At 39.5% G+C, this 26,983-nt stretch overlaps 1 protein-coding gene and 1 long non-coding RNA gene across 36 annotated transcripts in view; one reads left to right on the top strand and one right to left on the bottom strand.

Annotated features, from left to right (window-relative positions):
- The window catches only part of TENM3 (teneurin transmembrane protein 3), a 2,220,601-nt gene that overhangs the window by 1,543,475 nt on the left and 650,143 nt on the right, over nt 1-26,983 (bottom strand). The window lies entirely within an intron of this gene.
- LOC125635785 (uncharacterized) lies at nt 1,080-13,929 on the top strand. Its single transcript, XR_007356375.2, has 4 exons — nt 1,080-1,213; nt 10,565-10,723; nt 10,902-11,024; nt 13,613-13,929. It is a non-coding gene; the product is annotated as an uncharacterized LOC125635785 (long non-coding RNA).

The raw sequence follows: 26,983 nt of genomic DNA, 5'->3' as shown, positions 1-26,983 counted from the left end.
TCATTTAAGGTTGCTACACACACATACACCATACCAGATCCAAAATTACAAAAGCAAGGGGAAAAAAAACCCTGAGCTGCCTCTGCTCATCCAACCACTTACAACTTACTGGGATCACAAGGACTATGGTCTGTGTTCTACATAATGCTACTCTTTTAGAGATCCCAGCTTTCAATCCCCTTACCAAAGCTATCCACTCCAACTATAGCACACTACCCCAAAACCTTATTATTTATGGAAATTTGATGTTGGAGTTTGGTGCATTAGCAGGGCAAAGACCCTTTACCCAATTAGCCCTTCAAACTCAAGGTTCAACTGTACAATTAATGTGTAACCCTGACTAATGTGCAACCCAGCACAGAGACTGCGGTTGTACTTGGCCTTTTTGGAAGGCTTACTTTTGAAAGACTCAGGGTTCACCACCCCACACTTAGCATTTACATAGTGAATTCCAGCAGAAAAATTTAAAGCTCTTTACAAACATGAATAAAGCCACACAATCCCTATGAGACAAGCAGTATATCCATTTTATGGAAACACATACCACCACAACTGGGAATAGAATATAGGAATCCTCACTTCCTCACTGATGTGCTGGTATTTCAAATGGCTTACCCGAGATAAAGTTGTAAACTGGTGGTGCAAAGTTAAACAAACCCCCTCCCCCCACAAATAAGTCAGGTCATACCTAGAATGCTAAGTTTCAATCCAGCAGACACTTTTATTGCTTACTTATAAACCTCTATATAATAGGGTTTGTTCCATGTTCAGGATATTGTCAATGAACTTTACTGAATTAAGTTACACATTATTGAATTAGGGTTAATACCTGTGGGGTACATTGTATTAGAAATACGAATATGTTTAAGTACTATTGTGAGATTGCATGGAACTTCTTTAGCAGGAAGACATTAATGCAGTCTCTGGAAGGTATGATGAAGTTCAAAGGTCTTTTTGGAACAATGTGTGCATGAAGTGGATTTCCTAAGCAGTACCTTAAAGGGAGCATAATGCAAATTCTTCCATGTGATCCAACCCTTCAAAGATAAATCTTGGGAGAGAGAGGCCCCTGATCTGTCTGAAGAGGTAGACTAAACTTATGGGTCTGCTTGTTCTCAGCTGAAGAACTCATAATCACAAGGAAACCTCAGGGTGGGATGCAGAAAAAGACTGGTTCTTGTCAGAGAACATGTTAGAATCGGGATTAACTCTGGTAAGCTTATTAGCATGCATATAAATTCTTTTATATGCTCTCTCTCTAACGCTTTTTACTTTAAGAATAAAGTGTGCTTCCTTAGGGGGGAACTGTGTGGTAACATCTGTACAATCACTCAGTTATTAGTCTCTGAAAAGAAAGCAAGCAGGTCTGGCTAGGCAGACAGTCTTTGCTGGGAGTAACACAATGAAGGCAGAAAACTGTTTTGGACCTATCCTGGTCAGCAGGGAGTAAGATGCAGGTCTCCGCCCAAGAGAGGAAACGGTTGGGAGATGGAAGCCTGAGACTGAGTGCCCTGGCTGGAACACTGAGGAAAAATAAAAATGCAGCTGCCCAGAACTGTGACAAGGTTCATTGGAAAATTGAATGCCAACACAATCAATATATTATAGTTACAGAGAACCACCATTATAATTTCCATGCCAATAAAATCAAATTGAATTTTCAAAGGCTTATTGTTAACATAACACTAAGATTTGAGACAAATACCTCTATATTAAGTTTAATTTGATGTATAACTTTATCTTTGTCATTTAGCAAAGACATTGCAGGGTTTTCTGTTAAAAGAATAATGAGTGAGAGCCCATTAGGAAACTAAAAGAACTGGCTAACTCAAAAGGTATTTATACAAATACCACTCACCTGCCTCACAAAGTTGCATAACTTCAGATTAAGAAATACCTTTGAAATGACCAAACAGTTCCAAGCAAAAGGCAATTAAAAGGCTGAACTCAATTAAATATGTTGTAAGACAGATACATCTGTAAAAGTGGGTTATAGGTATATTGATATCTGAGATGGAGTGATGTCTTAAGCCCCAACCGAGCAAGGTACTAAAGAATATGACGAATTTTAAACTCAATTATTCTCAATGACTTCAAACAGGGCTATTCACGTGCTTTAAGTTAGGCATGTGCTTAAGTACCTCGCAGAAGAGGGGCCATAACAAGGAATTTTGACACCTCAACCCAAAGGTGATATAAACATATTCAAACTGAGGGAGAGTGGAAGGACAGGCTCATATTAATGTTCTGCAAAATTCACTGGCACTCTGAAACTAAGATACTGTGATAGGCTATTAGGCATAAAGATGAGATTGGCAAAGTTTGTGAGCCCTCTGCTGAGAAAGCCAGAACATAATGTGCAATGGATATTTAAGACTATCATCTTTACCTTCAATATTTAACTATTTCCTCGTGTGGCTTTTCACAACAAGTGACAAGACAAGATGGTGTTTAAAATGTTTTATTTTTTGTTCATGTTTCTTCTCTTGATATTTTGTGCAGACACAATAATTTGGATTTGACTGCTAGTGCTGGGAAACAAGCTGAGTGAATAAGACAAGAAAATCTCTGCCCTTGGGAGGGAGGGGGGGAAACCACACCATGCACAGTTGTGTGTTCACAAGCCACAGGAGGTACCCAAGAGCATGGAGTTACTTTGCCAGTTTGCTTTCCACATGAATTAAAGATTTAGAGAGTGAGGTTCCATAGTCTGAATAAACTGGGCAGCCAGAGGATCCTCATCCCCCCCAGAGTATTACAAGTCAGTGACAAGACTATCAGCATCCATAATTAGGTTCTTTTATATAGGCCTAACCACCACTTGTTTTAGTGTTCTCCTGAAGACATCTATCTCCTTTAATAACTGACCCAGTGGTACAACCTTAGCTTGCCTAATCAAGACACGGATCCCAAACAAGTCACAGCCTATTGTGAATTAAGTTCCAGCACTTGAATTAGGGTGATCAGACATCCAGATAATATCAGGATCATATTAGGAGCAGTTCATGGTACTGTGGGATGTCATTTGTCTAAACAGTGTGTTAGATGGGAAATTTTGACTTTCTCGTTGGGAAATTCTGTATGTGGTGCTGCTGCACTGTACTTGTTTTGGGCATGTTGTTTGCTTTACTGTGGCAAAGCATCTGCGCTGCTATCCAATCATATTAACCTCAGTCATATGATGCAGGATGTGTCACAATTTTTAGTGCATGTGTGTGTGAACATGTGTGTGCTTCCACATAGTTTTACTGGCGAAGACTTCAACACGAAGCGTCATGATGGCTAGTGTTGCTGACGAACCATGACTAAAAAAAGCGAAAATACCAAATGGAGTGGCAAAAACATTACAACTTGATTAGTCAATCATATTATTGTTACAAAGGCATTCTGTAAATTGTTTTTAAAAATTCAGCATCAATCATGGCAGCGAGTCAGAGGTGAAGCATCATGCCAGTGGGAAACAACATGTGCAAATCTGCCACATTGCAAAACAGAATATCCTTGTCTCAAAGTTCTTTAGCAAGCCCAGTGAAATGTTGCTGCTGCAGAGCTTACCCAAGTGTATCACACAGTAATGTACCAACAATCATATTCGTCCTGTGATTGTGAATTGAAGCTTGTACCTACATTGTATCCAGATCCAACAATTTTGAAAAATATTAGTTGTGGGCATGGAAAAGCCTAAGCCCTGTTTAAAAATGTATTATCGCTGCTGTCAGTGGAGTTTGCGGATATTCTTCTTACTCAAGAAGGACCCTACTTCTCAATAGCCACAGACTCAAAGGTCTCTCTCGTCTCTCTGAGGTACTGGACACCTGAACTAGGACTACAAGATAAATTATTAGACTTTTATGAAGTAAGTGGGGAGACTGCAGAGTCAATAACCAACACTGCCCTTCGAAGACTTGCATTCTCAGTGCAAAAGGAAGAGACTTTGGTTTGAGGGTTGCAAATGTTAATTACTGCAAGCAGACATCTGTATGCCAGAACCTGAAAAATGAAAATGAAAATATTTTATCTGCCAACTGCTCAGATCACATGGTGCACAATGCAGTGAAACATGGACGCAATGCTCTAATAGTGGACACTGAGTCACGAGTGATTAAGACATTTAATCACTTCATCAGTTCTACTAAGAGTGGACACACTGAAGGACATTTGAGTTTGTGGACACTGACTATGTTGCTTTGCTATGTCATGTCCCAACATGTTGGTTGAGTCTTTTCCCAGCTGTGAACAGATTAACACTTAGCAAGTTGTCAAGAGCTACTTTGTATCTCTGGGAAGTGAGATGTCCATGGAGTTTATGGTCTCTGTTTGCTAGGATGAGCATAGCATAGTACTCCAGGAAAGCAGCAGTATTTAAGTAGAACATATCTGTAGAACATAGAGGCAAACTTCAAGTGTTCAGTGATACTGTGCTCTGCCTGGAAAATGCTAGTGTCACTGCATGTGAAGTGTATGCCAGGATGAACAGTCTGTGAATGAAGCTACAGCAACAACAAAAAATTACCAATTCTTCAGTTCTAAAGTCAAGAATGTGTTAATTGGAATGACGCCTCTACCTACAGAAGCCCTTCGCAAATACTTTACCAAAGTTGATGATGTTTCTGTCGGCTATCTGGAGAAACGGTTTTGACTTTTGCACAAGAAGCTTCTTGTACAACATTCAGTGCTTTAATATCAGCAGAGAAGGAGTTGGAGTTCAGGGACCTGTCTGCAGTTCTAGCAACAACAAATCTCCAGAGTACTGTGGACTGAGAAATCATCAAGAACTTGGAGCTGGGGCAAAAAGCTGTTTGGGAACTCTGGGACCAGGTGCTCAGTAGTAAGGGAACAGTACTAATCTTCCTAACGTGTAGAGGTGGTTTCATTTCTGTTCAGTATACCAGTCAGCAATGCTTATACAGAGCATGTATTTTCAATTATGAAAAGGTGTATGGACCCACCTGAGGAATCAAAGCAGTATTGAGCAGGTGAGGTCCAAACCGCACATAAAAATGAATTTCAACATGAGCTGCAAGGGCTTCTACGCTTACATAAATTGCCAGAAAGGACGTTCTATATATGGCCAAGTCATCCAAGAAGTAGGAGAATGCTGGTGTTGAAAATTGAGGGCTGTCTGATATACAGTACAATGTGCTGTAGGACTATGTGCACTTATATTTTAAATACCACCTTCCCCCCACCCCACCCCATACCCCCCCAAAAAGTGTCCCGATTCTTCACACTTGCTATCTGGTGACCCTAAGTTAAGTCTATCTTACTTCTGGTGATGTACCAGCCATAAAGGATAGACATGGTTTTCCATTTGCAGTGTTGGAAGTTAGGAAAAAAGTAAAAAAACTGATTTTGTCTCTCATTGACTCCCTATCTAATTTACTTAACTGAGAAGTAAGCACATACCACCACAATTGCATTTTTTAACACCCCTCCTGCCCCCACACACTTTTCAGAGTATATTTAAAGGCCAGTATCTGAAGGTATCACTGAGTTTGTGTATGAAATGTCAGATTCTGAATCCACATTTAAAAAGATTGGATTAGAAAATTAAAAAAGGCAATCCAAAAAGAAAGTGGATAACATTGAGGAGGGAATTTGAGAGGTATAGGAGGATGAGTAGCTTGGTTTCTTTCCTGCTTTTTATATAGTTTATGTTCTTTTTTTCCTCTTCATTTTATTGCTTGTATAATTTGTGTGTTCAGTTTTGGTTTGAGTCCAATCATAGAAAGGATGTCATTTAGAGACACACCGAACCACGCATGGAGGTAGGAAAAACCTGTGATTAGTGCACAATTAACTGGATAGTTTCATTGTGAAGTTTTGTACTTGACAGATCTCCAACACTAAACTAAAAGTGATTTAGTGTGTGTGTATGGAAAGCCCAGATTATGTACATTAAAATATGCATTTAATTTGGTAAATCTATATTTATGTCATGTCTGTAATGATAAAAATACTGAAATGTTCACATCCATGTATGGGATATTACATTTTAAATAGTTAATCCATTTAACATGGGAGAACTTTCATTGTGCAGTTGAAAACTGTCATAACAAATGCAGCAATTTTAAAAAGGAATCAGCTAATCTTTCAACTAAAAAAGATAAATTAGGCTCTCAGATACTACAGTAATGGACACAGGATAAATGCTTAGACAAATTAAGTACATCAGTGCCTAAATCTGACCCACTTTAGTGATAAAATGTAAATGTCAAACCATTATAAGACACCGTATATACCTTCTTATTTCCTGGGGATTACTGCAATATATCACAGGTACTGTCCAGTTACATCCCAAGTAGCTTCAACTAAACTTTTCCTTTTTCTGAAACTTTTAACTACAGTAGTGGAATGAACCAATGTAATTACTTATCGTCTCCCTTGTGCAGACATGGAGTACAGCATAGAGTTTTGTGTGTGGCATGAGGACAAAAGATTCAGAGATCACAGAGGAAGAGTTGGTACAGTTAATCATTGCAGATAAAACATTACAGAAAAGGGAAAGCTAAAGTGTTCAGCTGCAAATAGTTTAAACTAAGTACAGGTATTGTAGAACTATACTTGCGTAAGGATTTTTCAAATGTTCTTACATTTAATGTGACTTAATTTAGTTGCTTGCAACCAAAAAAGCAGACAAAAATAACTTCTCTGGTTTTATTTGAATTTTGTTTTACCTCAGAATTATTTAAAACAAACGTAAAATTAGGTTAACTTACCAAATTTTTCAGATACATTATAAACGTTTTCTTGTTTGCAAAGTGCCTGTAAGTAGGCAACCACTTTCTTAATATCCAAAACCAACCCAAACTTATTTCCTGAAGAATTTCTTTATATAGTTCTTGGTCTGTAGCTCCTTTGTAAACAGTTCATTGTCAATAGTAAGTATTCAAAATTCAAGCTATACAATTGTTGCATGGAACTTAGTGAGCATTTATTTCCCCTGATTGGATGAACTCTTTCAATCAGGAGTCCCGTGTGAATTTTTGAGGAAAGTCCATTTAAAATTTGTTTTCATTGAATAGTCTTCTTAAAATTTGCTGTTTTGCTAAAATTTCAGCCAGTAAACTCATTCACTAGATTACTCATGGAAAGAAAATAGTACAATAAGTTAAAATATTAGAAATACAACTTATAAACATGGAATCAGAATACTGTGTCTGTTAGAATTTTTGCTATTGGTGTAAAATGCATAATCTGGATACGCCTCAGATTTTGGCAATCTGAGTTATTGAAAGTAGAAAAGTAGCAAAATGTGGATGGCAAGAGACGACGACTACTTATCAACTATTTTGGCAACAGATATTTTTCAAGTTCTTAGTCTGATGCTTTAAAATATACCAAACAGTTTACATTTTTTCATCTTACCCAAATTTGCCATGAGAATAGCTTACTGTGTGTGCATGTGCATACAAGCCTGTAATAGATTTTGTACACACACACACACACACACACACACAATGCTGACCTATGTGACACTGCTTCTGCATTCTATAACCCCAATTCTGGAGCGCGCTCTACACGGGGAGATCTCTGAAACTACTCAGGCCTGACTGAAGACACAGGGGCCTCTGGGCAAATTCAGGGGGTCTACCAGCACAGAGTTCATTGCAGGATTGAGGCCTGTATTGCTACTGTTTCCCCCGTCCCTCCAAAAAAGAATTTAAAACAGCTTGCATTTTAAAATGGTAGCGGAAGTACGAGTAAGTGTCCACTTCAATAAAACTCTCTAGGATATTTTAATGTTTTTTATAAAATGTATTTATACATAAAACCAGGTTTCCTCTGTCTCAGAGCACTACAAAACACTCAGGGAAAAAGGACAAGATTTACTGTAGTCTCAAAGATTTAAGGACTTTACAGGTGTGACCCTCAAGGATACTAAATGTTACAGTACTGTATTAAAGCTGGCCAAGATATTTCACAGATCCTTCTGATGACAGAGGGATTAACACACTGTGCAATCAAAGCTGGGCAAGGATGATTATTAATACTTTAGAGTGCATGAACTGAGAAGAGGTGCCATATTGAATGTTTCCCTATAAAGGGAGAAAGTGGTCATGAAATTCAGGTATACTAAGTCAGATTTGATGTTGCGTTGGTTGTTTTAAAAGCCTTGCAGAACATTAGAGTTACAAAAACTTAGTAGAACTTGTCCAAAAGACAAAAACCAAGGACATGACTCAAACATACTAAAAATGTTATAATGCTTTGAGACCAATCGTAACGTGGGACAAAAATAAAATTAACATTGATATTGATTCATCTGGTATCCATTTGTGACAACCAGACACCCCCCGAGGGAGAACACGGGTCCGAACACAAAAGAATTACCAATTGGATCAACTAATTGTATTGTGCTATAGAAGTTTACCGAGTAAGGTCTTTTATGAAAGCTGGTGACATTCTGGTCATGAATATCATTGCATGGATTTACCAGTCTGCCTGGGTCAAGCTTTGTAAGCCAAAGACAATGAAAGCATAGTTGCATCAGAGGTAAACTCCAGTTATCAGGAGGATGAGAAGACAGAATGGCATCAGCTTCCTGGAGCACAAGCTGCAGAGGAGGAAAAAAAAACCCATCTGGGGATACACTTCAAAATAATACATTTCAAAGATTTACTGGGCTATAAAAAGAAGGGGGAAGAGAACCCCTTATTTATCCATCACTTAGGGGACAAAGGGATCAGTATCCTTATCCTTGGATTCTGTAAACAGTGAAACCTCCCGCCCAAAGGCTAGAGATGCTGGTCGCTTGGAATGAGTGAGAAAGCTGCTTAGGCAAAGGCTAACTTGCTGAAATTAAGTTGTAATGACTAGAAAGCACATTATTTTTGTTTATAAACCCTACCTGTCCTTTTTCCCCCCTTACTTAGTATCACTTAAATGAATGCTCTTTATTAATATGTTTATTCTAAGGTTTACTTAGAAACATCTCAGTGGTGTTATATTAAAGTAAGGTGTGTACCACCAGCTGAACCAACAGGCTGGTGTGTATTCAGTCTCTTTGGATACAGCAAGCTTGGTTAATTTTTATCAGTGCTTGGGGGAAGGACTGGGCACTGCAGAGATACCTCTGGGGATCTCAGGAAGGGGAGTCACTGTATATTAGCTGTAATATAAGTTTTAGACTGGTAGCATCTAAAGGAGTTTGCTGGTGAGGCAGACTAGTGTGTTAGGGAGCTGTCTCACAGTTTAAATTCCAACAAAGCTCTCTCTTGTGGAGGGAGAGATAATACAGTTACAGAGAAGAACATCACAATGAAATGAAATTACGAGGAGAAATGGAGCATTTTGTGTTTTTATTAAGTAATTTGCACACTTCCTTCTTGGAATTCCTTTTTGTACTTTGCTATATGAAGAGCATATAAAAGGGCATCATTTTGAAAGATAAACCGCTTGGGCTCATGGTACTTATGACCTGCATCATTAAAACAAATTGCCATTACATGTCAAAACAAACAAAGCAAAAGTCTTCAGTCAAACTCTAATAAGCAGCATTTCTTACTCTGCCTGCCTGTAAATTTTGATCCGTGGAAATATTTTATCAGTTTGTGTGTATATGGTGAAGTCAATGTTTACTAACATTTACCAATAAAAATCTAATCTTTCCAAACCTACCTAAAATCCATACCATATATCTCTGAAGTGAGAGGAGATAAGCACTGGAAGGAGACAAAAGATCAATGCTTAAATTACAATCAGATTGTATTTCTCCCATTCTCCAAACCTATCTCGGTCTAAAAAGCCTCAGGGTCTTCTACTTTTGTGACAGCGGATCCCCAAAAACATAGTATGAGTTTGCAAAGCTGATGGATGAGCCAAAAATCTTAATTACTTTATGGCATGAACCAGGATGATCACCGGTTAGCCTAAGAAGTGTAAATTACAAATTACTTTGAAAGGTGTGACATGTTAACAGGTCTGCATGTGGGTAGTGGACTAGCATTTCAATTGGTCTAGAGGAATAGTTAACATATCCAGCCTTTCCATAGCCCAGTGAACAGAAGAAAAAGCCCTTCCACACAGGAGTTTTAAGTAAGGGCTAAGAGGCTTCTTTTTAGCCTGGTTCATCAAATTGCTCCAACAACTTTGTGATGCCATAATTTCAGTCTGGCCAAAAGAGGACTTTAGTAGCCAATTATTTTAGGGCCAGGTCTACAGTATAAACACTTACATCAGTATAACTACATCACTCAGAGATGTGAAAAATCCATACCCTGAGCAATGCAGTTATACCTACCTAGCCCCAGGTATAGATGGCACTATGTCGAAGGGAGAACTTCTTCCATCAATGTAGCTACCACATGTCATGGAAGTAGATTAGCTATGTCAACAGGAGAACTTCTCCTGTTGGTGTAGTAGTGTCTTCGCTGAAACGCTACAGTGACACCGCTGCAGTGTCTTAAGTGTAAACTGGCCCTAGGTTTGGTTCCTAATGCCAACACCAATCCCCAAGAACATGGGCTCTCTAATAGCATACAGTAATTACTTGACATATTTGCATTTAACTCTTCATTTTAGTGACAAGAGCATAGTAACTTTAACTCTCAAATCTTTTCAGATGTTGCCTGCCTCATTCACTACACAGCTTCCAACTGCTTCAACAAATAAGGACAATATCTTATAGACAATTACCTCGCTTACCACATGGCCCTCGTTCATTCCCTGACCGCTATCCATCCTGTGCACTGGATAAGGAAAGGGTGCACTGGAAACAAAGGTGTGATTTTATAACTAACTACTATGAGTGAAATTTTCAAAACACCCAAATGACTTAGACACTTAAGGTTAGATGGGTTTTGGGCATCTAAAGATACAGATGGACACAGAGGGATTTTCAGAAGTAGCTAGGCACCCAACTCCAATTTATTTTAACCTTCTTGTATCCCCCTCTGCAGTATCAGTGGCTGGCCACTGTCAGAGACAGGATACTGGACTAAACAGACCACAGGACTACTCCAGTCTGACAATTCTCATGTTCCTATTTTTTAATTGCCGTAAGATGGTTATCTTCCAACTCAGTAAGTACTAAGGTGCAGGGGACCATTACTAGTTTTTTTGTTTTGTTTTTAAACATGTGCCAGAATGTGCCTTTAAGGCAGTACCTTGCTCTGGAACGATTGGGAAACTACACTACGCTAGAGGAGCTCTGTGTGTTTCCTATTTTGTTCCAGGTTGGCCCTGTAGAATAGTGGGGCCAAGACTTGCGTTGCTAGAGGTACTAAGAGAGAGAACCATCCCTGCACTCAGAGCAAAAACAGGGACTGTCATTATGCTGGCTCTCAGGTAAGGGCTTTTGTACTTTCCCTTATTGACTACACCTGCCTAGGCCCCAGAACAATCTGGCCCTTAGTAAATAAGAGGCAAAGCTTCAGTAAGGCAAATCTCTAGCCTTTCTAAGAACTTACATTTTAAAAATATATTGCATAAAGAATGATAATTGAATAATTTTCCAGAAGGAGAGATCTATTTAAAACCTATATCTAATGGCTTCTTAATGGTCTGGCAGTGGACAATTACTTCATTTTTTGTACAATGAAAAATGATTTTGGAGAATATAATGAGCATTCATTAGCCAGAGTTTAAAATGCTGTTAATAAGCAATTAAAGTATCTTGGTATTCAGAAGCTAATTCATTTGCAGAGTGTACATACGTCTTAATGCTTCAGAGGGTGCATTATATCTGCTTCATTCTGATTCTAGGAACTATTCCAAAAATTTTTTTGGAGGGCAGGGAGAACCAAAACCACACCACACAGACAACACATATAGTGTAAATGACATTTGCTGAGCTACAAAGAATTAAAGAAAATATATGGGAAAAATTCAGAATCTTAAACCATTCAGAAATCAGCCAGCAGTCTAATTATATTCACAATTTCTTATAACCAAGTACTTCATAAACACTGATTTTTTTTATTGACATGGCACAGAAAAACAAATGTTCTCTTTTCATATTTAAAGAAATTAAAATTATAGGAACAACAAACAATATACTACATTTTCTTAAAAGGAGGGTATGGGCAACCGAGAAGTGCTCCTGGGAACGTTTTTAATTAAACAAAGAAATGATGTTCAGCTCACTCAGTGGCCATTAGTGCAGCGCCAAGCAGGAAACTTAAATCCTGCCAACTGGTGTGAGAGCAAGAGCCTTCAATAGCAGCTCCTGCCAACTTATCTGCAAGCCGCATTGATCAACTTCAAAAAATAGATCTGCTCAGCATTGCTGACCAAGAGAAAAATATTTTCACTGTGAAACCAAAAGAAGCAGGAAGCTTGTCAGAGAATGTGGCAGACCAAGTGATACTGAACTCTGGTTAATTAGGAGGGGCAGTAATGCACCCACTGCACTCCATGTCAAGAATCTCTATCTTACTTATTTGACTGTTTCAGATTTCCCCAAAATAATTGGCTAAACGGATCTTGACAATGTTTATCTTTAAATTGCAGGTAGTCCACTGGATCCCCTATCCCTCCATAGCCTACAACCCTCTACATAGTAGCTTCTGGCTAGGTTGGCTTCTCCTGGAGAAATGAGTAAGCCAGGGAGGGTATCCAAACAAAAGTTAAATAAGGATGGCCAGACAATGATTCCAAAGGAACCACTCGCATATTGATGACAGTAGGAAGGATGGCCAGACAATGATTCCAAAGGAACCACTCACATATTGATGACAGTAGGACTCTGACCATGTCCTTTCCAATTCCCAGCAAGCTGCTTACACTGTGAGAACTCATCCACGGTAGGATAATACTCAGCTGGTCAGACATCATGGTATTTCAACCTTTTGTGCACTGCCAGAGAAGCCAAAAGGACCAGGAACAAGGAGAGAATATGGTAATCTGGCTTTATCATATTTAATGGTCGGTCATAAGCATTTGTAATGCACCCATTATAGCAGCATCTAGATGCCAAGTGCCACAGTACTCACTGCAGTTTTCTAATGATATATCTTTCAATGCAGATTACAATTATCAGGTGCTTCAATTAAAAAAAAAACATACAAATTTTAAGTCTGCTTTTAAAATAAGTATTTTTCATCCAGGGTCAAATGAAAAGCTCAAGTTCAATCATTTCTCCATTTAATTCATTTTGCAATGATGAAGCAAGAATTAGGATTTTTATTTTGTTTTTTTTTAAAGAGACAGTCTATGACTGAAGGGCCAAAATCCATTTGCTGTGGATGTAAGATCTTAACTACAGTTTCTGCTAATAACTTTTCATATAGGCCTGGATGAGGACTAGCTAACAAAGAACAATACATAGCTAAGAGAAAGCTGGGGTAAGCAGATAAGCTTATGTGTTTCAAGTCAGTGAGTGGAGTCAGCAAAATGCCGAACGTAACTGGATCCTTAGAGCGAGTTATAGACACATGAAGCGCTGAGAAAGGCCTCATGGTTACTCCCTAATGCAGGGAGGAGATAGTGGTACAATACCCCTCAGATCCCAGACAGAGTTCGGGGTGGGGCCTAATATGATTGACATGAGTTATGACACCCTCCCCTCACAGATGTATGCCAATCCTAACCCACAGAAATGCAAGGGTAAATTTACAAACAATTGTTATTGTTAAGTACTAATTACTGCTTTTTTGCTTTAAATCTCCAGGAATGTACCTGTTAGTCAACTGGGAGAACTGCTACCTCATTCCCCTGGACCCCAAAATTAGGATTTAACCTACACACTTCAATAGACATCGTTTGGGGGTAATTACCTGTGTGTGTCAGCAATATGTTAATTTGAGCCTTGGGCAGAGCCATTATGTAATCTTTTAGACCACTGGCTTATTGTGCTTATCTTGTTTTGCTGCTAGAACCTATCCAGGGGCTTGGGAAACCCATCCGCATCGCTTCCCTATATAATCTATTGTAATTAATTGTTCTGCAGTGTCTCTGAGCCTGATAAGCAAGGTGACGCTCCACCAGTGCTGTGTGTAATAAACTCCTGTGCTTGACTCTACACAGTGTTTTTGGTTCTTCAATGACAGAGAAAGAAAATAAGATCACCACAAAATTTAATAACCAGGAGGTGGCTACTAGGCCTGCTTATTTAGGACAATTCTTCATAACCTGTTGAGCAATACAGATGAAGAGACCAATAACTTGCCAGTGTGTCTTACATAATATGCAGTGATGGGGCCTGTGACTGGAGCAAAACTCATTCTCATTCTTGTCTGAGACACTGAGCAACAATAAGTATTGGTCCCACAACACTCAGGATGGATGCTTCATCTTTTTGAGCCCCATCTACTGTCATCCTATCTATAAATTAACTGTTTACATATATACAGAGGTAGGGAAAATCGCCCGCTGCAGAGCCTGATCCCAGAGGCCACTCACCCTTTTCTATAGGTCTTCATGTGGGCTAAAAGTCCAGCATCTGGATCTGGGAATGGTGAATGTACGTGAACAACTTTTGTTGGCAACATGGTGAATGGTTAGGACTCAAATGGCTAGAAAAATCTTAATATGGATCAACAGCAACAAGCCCCAGGAGCCTGGTGGAGGGCCCTCTTTGGCCACATAGCCAAATTAGCAGGCACTGTGGGGTAGACTCAGCATCCTCCAGTCAACCCTTGGCTCTCCATTGGGTAAAGGTTGCGGTGTCCCAGAGCATGCATCCTGCTATTACTCACGACAGGTTGCATGTTCAACTATTCTTCATGGACAATCTACTGGCACCAACAGTTTCCACCCTCCCAGTACTCACCATCATAATTCACTGACCTCTCGCAAAAGACTCCTGGTGTGAGTTTCCTAGGTGGTGCCGAGAGGCCTGAGAAGCTGGAAGCTGGTAGCCAATGCTCTGCACATGAGCAGCCTAGGTGTGATGGTAACATAACTCTCACCCAATGACAGGAACATTAGTTCTACTTAGCCAACCAGTTGGCCCTATTCAGGGAGGCCCCACCTGCCTCAATCTGAGGTGACCCCTATAAAGGTAGGGTTAAAAAAAAGACTCTCCTCTCACTGACTCCTGGCTGGTTTCCCACGATCAGAAAGATCTCCATTTTAAGTGGGAGAAAAAAAAAATCACAGAAAAGGTCAGGAACTGTCACACTTAAGCTGGAACATTTGCACACTATTTGACTCAAAGGAAAATTGAAACTGCAGAAGATCTGCATTAGTAATGAAAGTGCTAAACAGGTATCAAATAGATATCTCTGCCTTATATGAGACTAGACTACACAATAGCAGTATATTTAGAGAAAAAGAATACACTTTCTACTGGTCAGGTTACAAGGCAGATCAAAACACCAGCCTACATGGTGTAGGTCTCGCAATAGCAATCTCCATCACTGATAGACTAGTGCAGCAACCTCTGTCAATATCCAAGCACCTAATGACTTTGTGGATGCTACAGTCCCACAACACATTTTTTGAAAGTAAGCACCTACACTGCAACACTACTTGCTCCCAAAGAAAGTTCTACAGCCAGTTGAGTGATACTCTAAGAAACACACCCAACAATGACCAAAACTTATTACTGACTGACTTCAATGCTCGCACTGGAGATGATTACACCACTTGGAACAGAGTCATGGGGAAATTTGAATGTGGATCTATAAATACAAATGAAGAATTACTCCTAACACTCTGCACAGAGTTTGACCTTGCTGTTACAAACACCTTTTTCAACATGCCAGAAAAGTGGTTCTATTTTTGGAGACACCCTTGGTCAAAACGATGCCATCTTTTTGACTAGGTCATCACTCGTTGTAATGACCTGAGGGATGTTTACATTACCAAAGCTATGTGAGGTACAGAATGCTTTATGGTTCATCAGCTTAGCTGTACTAAACTGATCATCAGGATTCACAGTCCTAGATTGAAAACTGCCCCAAAACCGAACCAACATGCTGTTGTCTCAAAGCTTCGAACAGAAGAGGGGAGAACCCAGTTAGCAAATTCCATTCATGCTGCACTATTAAATTATGTCAATGGAAGAGTAACAGAACTGTCAATGAAAGGTGGCACAACTTTTGAACTGCACTGCGACCAACAGCTAAAGAAGGCCTTGGTGTCCCAACTTGACAAAATGTGGACTGGTTTGAGGTGAATGACAGTGAAATTCAAGCACTCCTTGTGGCCCATTAAGCCATGCATCAAGTTAAACTGAACAACCCCTCTTCTCTTGAGGACAAAGAGCAGCCCGTAACTGTCCAATCACATCATCACCCCCTGAGTGAGTACAATAGGATACTACAAAGTTGGAAAGAACCTTTTGCAACTCTCCTCAAATCATAAGTTGAGCACAAATGATCAAATAGTAGACTCAATCAAGCAAAGAACAGTTTGGTTTGAACTAGAAGATCCACCATTTTTGGAGGAGACTAAGAATGCACTTATGGAAATGGCAGAAAGGCAGCTGAAGCTGATGAAATCCCAGCTGAAGTGCTAAAACACAGTGGTCCTACACTTCACAAAGATTTGCTAGACCTATTTGCTTTCCACTGCAAAAACAATATTTTACTCCAGCATTTCAAAGATGCCAAAACTGTAACAATTTGCAAGCAAAAAGGGGACAGACATGACTGTGGCAATTATTATGGCATTTCGCTCCTCTCCATCTGTGATAAGATCTTTGGTGAGATGTTGCTGAAAAGGCTTCAGGTTATTGCAGATGATGTACTCCCTGAATCCCAGGGTTTTTGTTTATCATGCAGCACTGCCGACAGGATATTTATCCTATGCCAGTTACAGGAGAAAGCTGCTGAACAACAAATATTCCCTTACATTGCCTTTGTTGACCCTAGTAAGGCGTTTGACACTGACGGATGCTCTGCTCTCTGGTGCGGTCTTGAAAAGTTTGGCTGCCCAAACAAACTAATCAATCTTATATGCTACTCCACGACAACATGCAGGGCCATGTATCAGTGGGTGCAGACTCATCTGATCCCTTTCCTGTAGCTTATGGAGTTAAACAGGGTTGAGTGCTTGCTCCTACATTAGAGAGCAGTTGTGCTCCCTTGTCTTCTATACTTGTTAAAGACCAGTCCCCTTTATCGTCTCCATATCCAAAAACTTAATTGCCTGCAACAACAACATCTACACAATATAATGGAAATCAAATAGTCTGGCAAAATCACCAACAATGTAATACTTCATCTGGCAGCCATTCTAAGGGTGGAAGCCATGCTAGCACAGAGGCAAATGATCTGGGACAGCCACCTCATACTTATAACAATCAACTGCCTAAGAGAGTTCTGTACAATGAATTTGAAAAAAGGCAGTGGGAAGGTTGCCTGTCTCAAATTCTGCTACAAGGATTGCATCAAGTGGCATGTAACGACTGCCGGATTAGACTTAATGACCTGGGAAGACACAGCACATGACAGATGAGCTTGACACTCAGCTATGAAGGAAGCAGAAGAAGCAACAGAATATCATCCTACCATCTTGGCTAACAGCAGGAGGAAACAGATACTAACTTGCCTGGCACGTTTTCTGGACCCTACATGTGGAAACTGATTTCCAGTAATATTCATACTCAAATACAAGTGATGGTCATTATTATACATATATGAAGATGTCTCTTTTACAATGCATTCTTGTAACAGCTCCCACCTTTCTATCTCACTTTATTCCTTTATTCTCACCCCCTCCAACCCCAACTTCTGGGGTCACTGGAGTGCTGTGCTCACCGACCTTTGGTAGAACACCAAATGTGTAAGTATTCAGGGAAGTTTTTGAAGTGCTTCAACTGATGGGCCTCCAGGTGCTACCAACGAGTAGGTTCTAATGTGCACTCCTCCAAAAACCGCCCACTGCCAGGGCCCTGGCACTCAGCCTGTCTGACCCGCTCCTCACTACCCATTCTCTTGACTGCCCAAGACCCTTCCCCTCCTGGCTGAGCTATCATCCTTCAGTGGTGATGGAAAGCAGCAGATTCACCTTAGATTCACACTGCTTTCCACTGAGCTGTAAATAACTGCTCAGTACATTTTGTTTTCTGTCTCCTCCCTTAACTTTTTTTTAAAAATAATGTTGGTAATGTCCTAACTAGTATTAATATTTTGGAGTTTTGGCCACATCAATCTAATAAATTGCTATTTAAAAAGTGTTGCCAATAATCTAGTTTTACAAGTGCAATAATACCATCCAGGTGCATTAGCTAGTGATTTTACACACACACACACACACCCCTGGGGTGTTCTGAGGCATAATGCAAACACATCTTTGCTAAAGTAGAGTATAGATGTTTCGCTAAAATCCTATATTTTAATAAGAGCAGAAAGTGTTTGTAAATGTTTGTATAAGTTTCCCAGTATATTCTTCCTATGCAATAGCTTTTAGTGTTAAAGTTATTTGAGAATATTCTCAAATATTGTTTAAAATATATTTCTTCTTGTTTGTATTAAAGGTAAAATAAAATCTGTTTACTAAGCAATTGTGTGGTATTCTCTCTTCAAAGGTAACTGGAAGCAGTTACAGAACTTTTGTATAATATAGCCCTGTCTTTGACTCTCTGAGCAACATAACGTGTATAAACATGACATTTCAAAAGCGCTGAGTGTCAAACTGAAAATTGGACTTTGGTTACTAAGTCATTTGTGTGTTTTTGAAAGTTTTACCTTTTGTGTAGTGCTTTCCAGAAAGACTTGAAAAGAGAACTGTAGCAAAGAGGTAAGATGATGAACTCATGCTTTTTACATATGTTTTCTCCCTTCCCATGTTATAATCTCTCATAAGAAGTATACTATTATTGTACAAATCATACAAACACTTTGCTTACATTGTATTCTACTGAAATATCCATATTGTAGGCATCACCATGATAGCTGAGCATCTTTTAGTGCTAGGTAGCCCTAATTTGTTTGGCTAGACAAGCAATCAACAGCATTTTAACAGAGGAGTTACTTTAACAAGGTTTTCTACAGTGGGCTGCAAATGAAAGGTAACAATGGTAAGAAAAATAAGAATAGTACCTGCTGTACAATCCTGATTTAGAAACTAGTAAACAAATTAATTTAATCTCTGAAGGTTCTTTCTGCAACACCTTTCTACAATTTCAGGGGATAGGCTTGGTAAACTCTTGTTTGTAAGGGAAGAAATCTGTAAAAATTGCTATTAATTCTAACTATGCTACGAACAGGCAAAATAACTTTAAACTGGCAAGAGAGAAGCAGGAATCCTAAGAGAAGAAAACTTCTACACAACCTTTCATGCTGTGGTTATAGATAACAGAAGAAGAGCAAAGCATTCACACTATTCACAAATGGACAAGCTTTCTGCTTTTTACATGGGACATACTGGCAGACGGGGTGAATAGAGTTGTTGTAATTAAAACTTTACTCTGAGAAGATCCTGTAGAACAAGTATCTGTACCTGGCCTGATGAATCTTCAAACAAGCAACCAAACAGTTATGGTGTTCTCCTGCAAATTTCTGTAGGGTCCAATATTATGAAGGATTATCTAGAGGAAAGCTTTAGATAGCCTTTCTGAATGCTCTGTATTGAAAATGAAGAAGACTAGCAATACTGTTTCTTACAAAGTTGCCTTGAGAAAGTTAGTTGTATAAAAAACAAATAAAATGTAAGTAAAAACTAGCTCCAGATAGCATATGTAATTTTCAACATTAGTTCTGATCATCTGTTTTCTTCCTTTTAAAAATATAAATATATATATTTATTCTGAATCTCCTTTCAGACAACTAATGTGTTAATGTGTTGTATGTAGTTCTGATGTCCATATTTTTAAAAGGATGCTGAAAAAATGAAAGATGATGCAGAAAGAGCCACAAAAATTATTCAAGAGCTGGAGAAAATGCCTCACAGTGAGAAACTTAGGGCAGGGATCGACGCTCTAAGATCGATCCACTGGCGGTTGATTTAGTGGGTCTAAAAGACCCGCCAAATTGACTGCAAATAGCTCTCCAGTTGATCCCTGCACTCTACCCCCGATGAGAAGAGTAAGGTAAGTCGATGGGAGATTCCCCCCCGCATCAATCCCCCGTGGTATAGACCCCGTGGTAACTCGACCTAAGGTACGGTCGACTCCAGCTACATTATTCACGTAGCTGAAGTTGCACAGTGTAAGTTGACTTACCGCAGTAATGTAGACATAGCCAGAAAGAGCTCAACTTGCTTAGTATATCAAAAAGAAGATTGAGAGGTGATTTGATTAGTGTGTAAGTACCTTCACAGAGAGAAAGTACTGGATTCTTTAATCTAGTGGAGAAAGGCATAACAAAAACTAATGGCTGGAAGGTGAAGACCAAAGGTTCATATTGGAAACAAGGCACTTACTTTCTTAAAAATGCAGTGAGGGTGATTAACCAGTGGAACAAAAGTGATGGATTCTCCATCTCTTGGAGTCTTCAAATCAAGACTGGATGCCTTTCTGGAATATTTGCTTTAGCCAACAAGTTATTGGGCTCAATATAGGATTAACTGGGTGAAACTGAATAGCCCGTCATATACAGGAGGTCGGAATAATAATAGTCCTTTCTGGCCTTAAGCTGTAAGAATAATGTAAATCAGACCAGCACAGTGTATAGAACATGAAATTATACATAACGTGGATTCCTAGAGACATTTTCAGTGAATGTCAAAGTTTGGAAACAATCAGATATATTATTGGACAGCTTGATATATTCGCAAATATTAGTTGGCGTTAAGTGAGGTCAGAACCACAATTTAACTCTTAGTAGTGGGCAATTTGCAGCAAAATTATATGACTAATTTTTATTGATAAAATTATTTCAAACACCACATTTAAAAAGTCTAGGGAGAGTATGTGTTATGGAAATGTTTGGACATTGTACGAACATATTGGCATTAGCAGACATCTTCAAATACTACATTTAGATTTTGTAATCGCAATTACCATCACCATACCCACTAATAATTTTCTACTGCAACAATTTAAAGCTATTGATTCAATAAATGAAAGGGATATGCTTAAGATTCATTTGTAAAAATTGGGTTAAACAGTTCTACGTTCCACCACAAGAAAGCAACAAAATGCAAACAGAGATAACTTATATTAGCTGAAACTTAATTCAATTAGATTAAATGTTTTATGTTAAATTGGTTATAATAAAAGGAGACCATCATTCATTACTGGTGGAAACAAGGCTAATCAAGGGCACTAAAATGTAAAAGAATGACTACATTAATTTGCATAGCTGCAAAGTATCCAACCCTTTGCCATTATTCCTGTTTCCAAATAGATCCACTTTGGTAGATTATTTTAAAGAGAATTTAGTAAGCCAATAAGTGCAATTGAATTTTATAACTTAACAACCTGAAGGAAAGTGCAGGTAAGGTAATGACAAATACATGATGATTATTTACTACAAATAGATTAATGTTGTCAAAATAGTTCAGTTGATAGCAGTCCTACTTTGGAACTTTTAGAAGCTGGGATCCTACCCAATGCTGACACTGCAGTAAAGATAATTTATGAGGACTATCTTTGCATTCATTGCTAACAGAATAAATAATATATATTAGAATTACAAACTGCCTTTGATCATAAAGCATCCCAGACTGCTTTACATATTAAGACCTTCATCGTGCATGTACCATATGGGCAGAACCTTTTGCTCATGTGGAACGCCACTGACTTCAGGAGGACACTGCTTGGCACAAAATCCATCTGCGTGGATCTGATCACAGGATCAGAGCATGAATGCAGAGTAACATAGCCTCTTCTGAGATCAATGGTGGTAACATCTGGCACAAGGCAGAGCACAGCAGGGGAACAGGATAACAGAGAAAACTCCTTCTCTTACAAAAATGCAGTGGGATCTTTAATACCCACACAGATCAGACAGGTCCTTGGTTTCTAAGGTCCTTCCAAAAGGATATTCAAACGGCATAGAAATTAAAACAATGTATCCATCATAGAAATATAAAAAAAAAAGATAATTTGACCCTGCTGGGATTGAAATACGGGACCCGCTGAATTAGGCATGAGGCTTAGACATCATTACCACAATCTCCTCAGGAAGGACATTTGAACAAAGTACAAAAAGCTTGGTTATTACAAGCAGGACTCAAGAGAAACAATGGGTAGTAGAAATGGTGGTCTTAGCAGTGTTGTATCTAACAGTTAATTTCACCACAACATTAACAGCAATAATCCGCATACCCAAATTCTGGAAGGGATATTACTAAGCACAAAAGGCATGATACTACTTGAGAAGCATCAGATCTTTGACCTACAGTAGCTGCATGTTTACTATGGCGGACTTACAGTTCAGTATTCCATTGCTTTGAGATACTGAATGTAAAAATCCTTAATTCTTTAAATCCCAATATAATAAAGAAACAGAGGTACATTTACAGTGCAAACCAATGTCTATATGGTACAATTACATCAAATAGTCACTGGGTCGATAAATAACTAAAAATAAGACCTATATAAGAATTATCTCAAGTGTTTGTGAAACGGGGCTTGAACTAAGAAAGCAGATAGCTAGCTGTGAAGGGAGGCTGTGCAAAATAAACTGATTAGTATGTGGGTGCATGCTTACAAGTCATGCTTACAAGATCATAAACTATTTAAATCATGATTTTCCCATTATTAATGATGCTATAAAATAATGTGCATTTTATTTTTAACAGCTTGACTGTTTTGAGTAGTAGTGCAACACAGTACTACGCAAAATTTCAAACCATTACCATATAAGACCAGAATCTCAAACTCAAATACACACAAAATATTTAGCAGGTATAATGTTATCTGTTTACAGATTCAACAACTCTCTATTATATGTTTAATGACTGTTTAAATAAACCAGATATGCAGAAATGGGTTCATAAAACATCTGTCTTCTTGAGCACAGAGCAGTGAACTACAGGGTAACAGAGAATTCAATACAGAGAAATTGTTATGAGTGTTCAAACTGTTAGGAAAATAGGCAAAATAAAGCCAAGGATGAACATTTGTTATGTGAACACCCCACAGCAAGAAAGTGCTATGAACTTCATACCTAATGTACATTAGGCTTTGATTCAGAGTGTGATAATCCCACATTGTTTTTAAAGCATTTCTCTCTGAGTTAGAATGATAATTCTATTTAGCACCATTCGGCAATTATAAACTGCTACATGAATTATAGATCCGTAACTGGAATAGTGTAAGAAGTTCCATTCACTGCAGTTGCTCCCCCAGGCACCAGGTCATAGTGTTTCAGGGGTCCCTGCATCTAGCATCGCCTGTTGACCACCAGTCTGGGCCTGTAATGGCCTGTCTCTGTCCTCTTGTGCCTAGACCTCAATCCAGGTAACTTCTTAAAAATGTAGTCCTCTTCTAGGGTATGAAAAGTCCAACTCTAAATCCAAATAGATTTCGAAATCAATTAAATTACTCTTCCCCTCTTGGGCTACCATGAAACTATTTGCCCCTAGTCCTGTGCCCCACAAAGGTCTTCCATGTTGCTTTTTCCCCAGCAGGTTTTCTACTGTATCCCCACCCCAGGGACATCCCCGCTTCTTACAGGCCCTATCTCAAGGCCTACCACAGGAGCCTAACTTGCTTCCGTTCATTTTCTCCAGCCTGCCGTCACTAGACCCTTCCCAAGGAGCAGAGGAACTCCCCTTGTTTTTCCCCCTCTTGGGTCACCTCCCTCCAGGGCCGTCCCTAGATACTTTGGTGCCCTATGCAGGCCCCCCGCAAGGGGAGGGCGAGTTGGCCCCAGGCCTCCATGGGGGTGGGGGGAAGGAGGGAAACTGCCCCGCAGCACGAGCCGGTGGAGTGGAGTGGGTTGGGGCCGGGTCGCTCCACTTCCTGCCACCTGGTGATTGCAGGGTGGGCCCGACCCCACACTCACGGGGCGGCGGGAAGTGGAGTGACCCGGCCCCAGCCTCCTCCACTCTGCTCCCTTGGCTCCCAGCCTTCGAACTGGGGGGAACCGCCCCCCAGCACTCACTGGTGGCGTGGCTGGGAGCTGGCAGAGCAGAGCGGGCTGAGGCTGGGTCGCTCCACTTCCCACCGCCCCGTGAGTGCAGGGCATGCCAACCCCTGCTGCAGTCTCCAGGGATGTATTTCAGGGGAAGGTGTGGAGTGGGGGTGGGGCTGGGGTGGAGCAGGTGTGGGAAGAGGCGGGGCAGGGGCTTTGGGGAAGGGGTGGAGTTAGGGTAGAGCAGGAGCAGGGGCAGGGGCAGGTTTCCTGGCTGGCTCAGCCAGCCGGCACAACTGGCTGGCCACCGGAGCAGCACACAGCTCCATAGGCCACCAGGAAATTTGGGGCAATTTGGTGCCCCACATTTCCTGGTGCCCTACACAGCTGCGTAGTTTGCATATGGGTAAGGACGGCCCTGCCTCCCTCTTTCTATAGTCTTTCCTTGTCCTTTCACAGCTGGAGTCTTTATAATTAAATTGCCAGATCAGGACCAGCTGAAGGATTGTTATTAGGTCACAGGCATAGCTGAGTCCAATTCTCCTTAAATGGCCAACCAGCCTGTGACAGACAGCTGTATGAGTTCCTGTTTTTAAAACTATTAACGTTTATACTTACGGTCCCACTGAAGTTAGTGAAAGTTTTATTGTTGATTCCAGCCAGAACAGAATTTGGTCACAAGCCTATGATTTAATGCCATCATTTAAATTTGTTACATTTTTCTTCTTCATATTGCATTTGAACACTGATTTTTGGACTGGATAAATGTTGTACATATTCCACTATACACACATCTATATCAGTAGTTACTATATTTTGGAACCCATTCATACTGTGCCCATAGGCTTTTAGAAGGCCAGAGATGACTTTTTTCCCTAATAGTCAGCCACAAAGATGGCTTCCTTTAATTTTTTTTCAAAAAAAACCTGCTAAACTTTTTTCTGTACCTAATGCTGGGTGTTGGCCTCTTGCTCCTGCAAAAGCTGTGGAGTTTGAATATTCCGACAGTTTTAAGGCTGGAAAAAAAAAGAAACATCCCCAGATGTGTGTTATCCTAGTCCCCTTTACCAAGCCACTGGAGTTAGCCAACTCCTTCCCAATTTCTGGATGAACAGGGCAGAAGAATCATTTGTCATTGTAATGGAATTATGCTGCTTGGAGAACCTCTTCTGCTACTGAAGGAAAGAACGCTTCCACCTCCCATGGTCTATTTTATGTCCTGTCCACTCATTTTTTAAATTTATATGTGCTCTTGTACAGGGATGGAGTTGACGATTATCTTGTCACATGGACATTCTTGATCTGGATTACAAATTGTTACATTTGTGAGCTCAACTGTACCAGTCTGATTCTGGCTGCAGTACTTTTTACATTTCACAATCTGATATATCTCTTTCCTCCCTACTCCTCTACACACCAAGACCTGTAGAATGTCAGGGTGACTTCATGAACATGCCGAGTTTCACCCATGCTATTTAAATGAATCAATAGCCATACAGAGTTTAAGTCTTGTATGTTCCATTACTAAGATCCTTAGTCATCTAGCACTCTCTTATGGCGACTGTTACAACAACTAAATAAAGGCAAACAGAAGTAAAAATATTTCCTTCACAAAAAATGGTTATACAAAACACATACTTCTAACATATATGTTTCTGTAACACATTAAATCATAGCTAAATACGGCAGTTATGTAACCACAACAACTTTCTGAAGCACTGAACCTTTACATTTCTAAAGCACCTTCAGCCCTGCTAACTGCTGGAAGGGCCTCCACTTTGGATAGTAGTTTCAGTTCAAGTAGGTTACTCTTACAGAGCCAAAAGTTTTACATTTGTTTTTTGTTTGTTTGTTTTGTTGTTTTCTTTAATTTAGAAACAAAAGATGCTCATATTACAGTTATGATGTTTGTGTTTGTACAATGAAAACAACATAAGAATAAAGATGTTTATGACTGGAAGTGGTTAGGATTTTGAAAGATCCACTCTTCATATTATTCTGTTATGGGTATTTTAAATTTTTCCACTGCCTCTAATTAGTGTGAGACATTTTATATAGAGACAATTTTTAGAGTAAGAGTCACTGACTGTCATTTTACACTGTATTCATTAAAATTAATTTCTTATCTTTACAGATTATCTTTGTTTTTCCTAATATAAAGTTTCATTACCCTGTCTATAAATAAGAGCTCTGCAAAATTTTGATAAATGGTTTGCAAAGTTGTTTAGATTTAGAATGACCAGACAGCAAGTGTGAAAAAATTGGGATGGGGAGCAATAGGCACCTATAAGACAAAGCCCCAAATATCGAGACTGCCCCTATAAAACCGGGACATCTGGTCACCCTACTACGATTCAAGATACACCCTACATTTTTAAATATGACCAGTAATTTTTGCTGCCTCATTTTTTGTTTGCCCAAATTGAGACATTAAAGGGATCTAATTTTTAGGGAGCTCTGAGCACGCACCTGCCCTCTGAAAAAATCAAGGCTTCTTATGGTGTTTCAAGTTGGACATCCTAGAACAGAGGCACCAAAAACAATTCACTTTTGAAAGTTTCGGTCAGGATCTCTAAATAACTTTTTAATAAAGGATGTTCTGATGTCCTGTCCCTTTAAATGTCTGAGCACTTCTCCCTCCCCACTGCCAACCTCACTTCCCTCTTAGTTTCAGTTTTGCTGTCAGGTCAATAAAGCTTGAAACACAGCTGTCTGCTGTGGTGCTATAAGCTCACTCTGTGTCCAAAGATATCAGATACAAAAGTTACCTCCTCACTTTCCTTAAAAGTGCTCCACACTAAATCTCAAAGTTCTTTGCAACACCCACAGCAAACACACAGTAGATGACAGGGTTTTCCTCTTTCCCTAGCTGTAAAAGAAACACTTCATAACAACTGTTCTAACAAATGGCATATATATATATATATATATCTCTGAACAAACCTGTTAATACAATGGGTCTTACACTTAAACTGCAGGACTAAAATAATCAAGCCACTGACTTCATATGGAGTTTTACTAAAAACACACCCTAATGTCACAATCAAAGTAATTTTGTCTCCAATGTGGAAAATAATAGATGCAAAAAAGCAGCAAAATTGATATACTAACTTTTAATCACATTAAGT

Source organism: Caretta caretta, chromosome 4 (genome assembly GCF_965140235.1).
Source record: "Caretta caretta isolate rCarCar2 chromosome 4, rCarCar1.hap1, whole genome shotgun sequence".
Classification (NCBI taxonomy): Eukaryota; Metazoa; Chordata; order Testudines; family Cheloniidae; genus Caretta; species Caretta caretta.
Note: the sequence above shows the minus strand (reverse complement) of the source record. Positions and strands in the feature narration are given on the sequence as shown.